The 6,108-nt window shown below is 47.4% G+C and overlaps 1 pseudogene; it reads right to left on the bottom strand.

The window, feature by feature from the left end:
* Window positions 1-382: 382 nt before the first annotated feature.
* Window positions 383-2,631, bottom strand: LOC119333385 (annotated as a pseudogene).
* Window positions 2,632-6,108: the final 3,477 nt, after the last annotated feature.

Genomic DNA, 6,108 nt, shown 5'->3' with positions numbered 1-6,108 from the left:
GGTGTGCTTCCTCACGCCTTGACGAGAAAGTGGTACTAAGTTTCCTAAATATGACGATTTTCAATAAATACCCAAATTGCGATCAGACGAAGTAGACACACGCTCATAAATGAGCGTGAGATACGAGCAGCTCTTCAAATACGATGCATGCATGCATGCATGCACGACACATGATAAGACGGGACACGTGGTCGGCTGTGTAGGTGACCGAGAATTCTGCTCAAATCAGCCGGGTGAACACGAATGTTTTCGATATGCAAAGGAAGCAGCCACCGCTTCAACCCCTTTATTCGTAGTTGGAAATCAAAAACAAAGTAAAGGATACCGACACCCGCGGGCACATTGGGTGGCGATATGCATCGCTCACTTTTCTACCACGAAATCAGCAACTCAGCGGAACAAAACCAATCTTCTCGGCTACGACATCGTAGATCACCTCAGCAGAACGCTGCTGAGTGTTGCCGATGATGGAGAACTGATCCGTGGGATCGCTCGACGCGAACGCGAAGCAACCGATGGCCGGGTGGTCCACATAAGGGTATATCATGACCCCGAAGATGTCGATATCGAACACGGCTCCATCGCTGAACTTGAAGGACATCCCTGGTTGGAAGATCACGCTCTGGCCAGAGAAGTCATAGCACGTGTCGAGGTCTTGGAAGGGTGGCGCCGGCTTGTACCCCTTCATGGTGAACTTGAACCGGTCGCGGAGCAAGTTGTAGGCCTGCGCAGGGATGTACGTGAACGTGGTGCCGGAGTCGAGCAGGGTGCCCTTGCTGGTGAACACGGATGGCGGCACCGGCAGGACGTAGCCACCAATGTCGATGGACACGAGCTCCACGAAGTAGAAGGATGGGTACTGCGGCTTCTTTATCATCGCCGTGTACTGGACCTTGCCGATGTCTGGGGCGGCGCCAATGCTGAGGAACCCGGGCCTCGTCATGTTGTGAGACGGCAGACAATAGGAGAAGGTGCCATCGAACGAGGAGGCCGTCTGCGAGGCCAGCGAGAGCTGGCCACGGCCAAGGCCAAGCAGCCCGTCGACGCTGCCAAAGTCACCCAGGTTGGTCGTGCCGCATCCGAACGGGAAGCTGGAGAACTTGCGCGACGAGGAGAACGTCAGCGTCTCCTGTGAGAGTGCGCCAGACGTGGATGAACCGTCACCATAGTTCAGGTTGTAGAGGCAGGTGGTGCCATTGCACATGCCACCGGCTGCCGAGCACTCTGGCGTACCGCAACGCACGACGTCGTAGGTCGAAGACTTGGTCGGGTCGAAGAGCGGGTCGTTTTGCTGGTAACAGTGGCCCGTGCACGGCTGGCACTGGACTCACGAGAGGTCGCTGCCGGTGTCGAACAACAAGGCAGATGGCTGAGATGGCGTGCCAAAGCCAACGACGACGACAAACTCCGTTATGTTGAAGCCGCTGGTCCCCGGGACATCCGGGATGGTGACCGACGGCCCCTCCGATGGTGCAGGAGCCGGCGGGAAGTATATCGGAGGGAAGGCGATGGCTGGTGATGGAGGCATCCCCTCTGATGGTGCTGGATTTGGCGGGAAGAACATAGGAGGGAAGGCGACGACTGGTAACATCGGAGGCATGCCATCTGCTGGTACTGAACCTGGCGCGGGGCTTGGCGGGAAATAGGTGCCCGGGTGGTCTGGGATGCTGATAGGAGGCAGGTCCGCTGATGCTGGAAGCGGTGTGGGGCTTGGTGGAAAAAACAGTGGAGGGAAGACGGTGGTTGGTGCGGGGGTCGGCGGGAAATACATGGGAGGCATGGCCGAAGGGTAAGACCTTTGGTGGATGGTGCTCAGCCGGGCTCTGTGGTGGCTAAGGATGCCGCGCTTGCGTCCCACTTGCTCGCCCGCGCCACAAGATGGATGGATGGTGAACTTGTTGCGAGAAGTCTCGTCTGTCAATCATTTACATATCACATGTTACAAAAACGTATACGTATTGCTCTTTCTGTAATAACGGTAAAAAATGCATTTGAAAAAGTAAATGTCTCTTATTTTTAGAACATTCTAAAACCTATATGTGCCTATATTAAAACGTTGGCATGTTCAGCAAATTATAATACATGTTGTGATCCACTGGATGGACATATATAGCTGCATAGATATGGTACACGTACTCTAGATACAACTTCTTTTCTGTGGTCAAGCAAATTTGTTTTTTTTTCATAGTGTTACATAATGTTTCATTAGTTTTCTGGTTTCAAAGTGTGTATCATAATAATGCATTGTTTACCACCAATAAGAGTGCCTTGTTTCATAGCAGATTTGCTGGTACAAAATAAAACAACAAAATACACTCTGAAAAAAGAAAAAAAAACTTGGAATATTTTCAAACAAGACAAATTGTATCAAAAATCAGAAAACGCAGCACACTTGTTTTTAAAACAAAGCATCGGCACTTTGTACGGTACTTTCACACCTGGACGTAGTACACCCCGAGCCACACCTGAAAACGAGGAGGGATCATAGCACTGGGCTCGTGCCTTGGAGCCGACCACCTGGTCGAGGCTGACGGAGAGGTAGCGGGTCGGCCCAGCCGCCAGAGCGCCGCCGCAGAGGAGGGCCAGCACCAGCAGACCGCCGTAGAGCGACGGCAGTCGGGGCGACGCCATTGCAAGCACAGCTCAAGGTATTTGTCTCGCGCCGGTGAATGAATGGAGCGGCAGTGATCCGAATCCTTATATAGGCGGACGCGGGGCATCGTGTCAGGTCCGACATGATCACGAAAAACAAAAACAGGCGTGGCCGTTGCCAAGGCCTGCGCCTCGAACGAGCTGAGCAGGAGCTTGGCTGCGGCCTCGGCGCGATGGATCCGATGAGGATGATGCAACCCATTCCGTCCAATAGGTCGGCTGATGCAACCGATCCCGTCGGATGGGTCGGCTGATGCTTTTTTTCGATTGTAAAACTATTACCAGAGCAGTTTGCCGCACGGCTGGCTAGCGAAAACACACTGTGGATTAGGTTCTCAGACACCCCTTTATCTATCCATCCAATTCTGCATCGCGATTCATGCAAGTAATTTTCTCTTTTTTTTCGCTCTCATGTGGAACAACATATGAATTTCAAACTTTGCAGCACAACAAAACATTCTAACTAGAATGTGGGAAAAAGAAATTCAGGTTTTTTTCCTGCATCATAAATACTAAAAATAAGATTTTTTTAATCAACATATCTCATTTTGTATATATTTATGTTGGACAAAAAACTGAAAGTTTTATAATTATAGTAAGATTTTTTTTGTTTTCGTGCAAAGTTTGATGTTCATATATTGTTTTGTTTTGAAGAAACAAAAAAAAAGAAAATTTCATGTACTAAGTTAGTTGTGTAGCACGGATCCCAAAGCAACATTGAAGGATAAGGATAAGAGGAGTTCAGAAACCCGAGCTCAAAAAATTCACGATCGGCTATGATGCATGGTGCCCTCCTTTCCTTCCTTTCCGCTTTGCCTTTTGTTTTAGAGTGTATCAACATTTAGGGGAATACAAAGATGATCTGGTGGATCCATGAGCTACATATGTTGTCGAATGTCTAGGGTATTGACCATTCTAGCTAGTCTATGTGCCTCACCATTACTTCACTACTAGAATCAGCTTCTTTGCCGTCCGCCATGGCGGACGGCAAAGGCATGGATCACGGACGGCAAACTTCTTTGCCGTCCGCCAGCAGACGGCAAACTGTTCGTCTGAAACGTGCCAACAAAGGCCTTCTTTGCCGTCCGCTTCCTGGAAACGGACGGCAAAGGATTGTGCCGTCCGCTGTTGGTGGCCAGCAGACGGCAAAGATCATGGACGGCAATGAGGTGGGGTCAGAGCCGTTAGGGGTTAACGGCGTGCTTTGCCGTTAGCCAGCGGACGGCAAAGATCACTACCAGGAAAATGGCTATAGCTAATATGGACATTAATGACGCACCATGTATGTGGTGTGCCACTGCTAGTGCGCCACTGCTATATAGAAGTGGCGCACCAGATACAGGTGCGCCATTAGTGTCCTCATCACTAATGGCGCACCACACACACGGTGCGTTATTACTAACAATTTTTTTCAAAACTAGTAATGTCGCACCAGGGTAGTACAGTGCGCCATTACTAGTCACAGCCACGGTGCGCCACTACTAACAATTTTTTTTTGCAAAAGTAGTAATGGCGCACCACGTAACAGGTGCGCCATTAGTAACCAGGGTGGGGGGCGCGCCCAACCCCTGGGCGCGTCCCTGTGCCTCATGGTCATCCCATGGGGCCCCCCTGACCTTGTTCTCGACGCCAACCTCTCCTATAAATGCCAACCTCCAGAAAATAACCTAGATCAGAAATTCCGTCGACGGAAGCCTCTGTAGCCACGAGAAATCAATCTAGGCCCTCTCTGGCACCCTGCCGGAGGGGGCCATCATCACCGGAGGGCATGGAGGAGGATCCTTGAGGGGCCATCATCGTCATGAATGCCAAGGACCAGAGAGAGAACCTCTCCCCATCCATGGAGGAGGCCATGGAGGAGGAAGCACATGGGGAGAACCTCTCCTTCTCTCTCTCGGTGGCGCCGGAGTGCCATCGGGAGGGGAATCATCACCGCGGTGATCGTCTTCATCATCGCCGTGGTGATCGTCTTCATCATCATCATCATTCTCATCTCTTTTACGCGGTCCACTCTCCCGCACCCCGCTGTAATCCCTACTTGAACATGGTGCTTTATGCCACATATTATGATCCAATGATGTGTTTCCATCCTATAATGTTTTGAGTAGATATCCTTTGTCTTTGGGTTAATTGATGATCTAGATTGGTATGAGTTGTATGTTTTATTTTGGTGCTGTCCTATTGTGCCCTCTGTGTCGCACAAGCGTGAGGGATTTCCGCTGTAGGGTGTTGCAATACGTTCATGATTCACTTATAGTGGGTTGCTTGAGTGACAGAAGCATAAACCCGAGTAAGGAGGTTGTTGTGTATGGGATAAAGGGGACTTGATGCTTTAATGCTATGGTTGGATTTTACCTTAATGATCTTTAGTAGTTGCGGATGCTTGATAGAGTTCCAATCATAAGTGCATATGATCCAAGAAGAGAAAGTATGTTAGCTTATGCCTCTCCCTCATATGAAATTGCAATGAAGACTATCGGTCTTGTTAACAATTGCCTAAGACAATTCCGCACACCGATCCACCATTATTCCACACTCGCTATTTATAATATTTAGTAATATATTCTAACTTTATGATAACAACACTTACTTTTATGTTTTAGCTATCCGATATCATGCAAAGTTATCCTCTTCATACCCAGAACGTAGTTTTATTTTTCGTTTCTAGTTGTAAGCAAACGTTCGGTGTACGTAGAGACGTATCAGTGGTAGATAGGGCTTGAGAGAATATTGATCTTAGCTTGAGATCCTTGTGGGTTCGACACTCCATACTTATCACTTCCACCTTTGGGAATTGCTACGATGATTCCCTACACTTGGGAATTATCAAGCTCTTTTCTGGCGCCGTTGCCGGGGAGCAATAGCGTGGGGTTGATATTCTCGTGTGTGCTTGTTTGCTTTCTTCACTAAGTAGATTTTGTTTTTTCCTTTTTTGTTTCTATTTAGTTGTGGGTGAAACATACAAAAAAATTAAAATAATGAAAATACAAAAAATTTACTTGCCTCTCATACCTAAAAAGTTTTTCAATAAGAGAAGTGATTGGAAGGTTATGCATTGGAGAAATGAGGGTCGACCTTGAACACTTGTGTTCATGCTCATGGAAAAAATGTAAAAAATTTCATAGAAGCTTCTCTGAAAATAATTATCCCCTTGTATATATCCATTGTATTATAAAAATAATGTGACAAGACTTGGTTTTAGGATGATTAGATTGCTTGTTTACTTTGTGCAGTACAAAAACAGAAACTTTGGCCGTAGCACGTGATTTTACATTTTTACTAGAAAGTCAAATGGGTATGAAACTTTTTGCACATTACTTCTGTACAAATTGTTCAAATTTTCATATATTTTTAGAATTTTTTGGAGTTACAGAAGTTTACTAAAATTCCAGATTACTCTAGACTGTGCTGTTTTTGACATATTTTGTTTTCTATGAGTTGCTCGCTTATTTTGAT

This window comes from Triticum dicoccoides, chromosome 7A (genome assembly GCF_002162155.2).
Source record: "Triticum dicoccoides isolate Atlit2015 ecotype Zavitan chromosome 7A, WEW_v2.0, whole genome shotgun sequence".
In the NCBI taxonomy this organism is placed as follows: domain Eukaryota; kingdom Viridiplantae; phylum Streptophyta; class Magnoliopsida; order Poales; family Poaceae; genus Triticum; species Triticum dicoccoides.
This window is presented reverse-complemented; position numbering and strand designations above follow the sequence as displayed.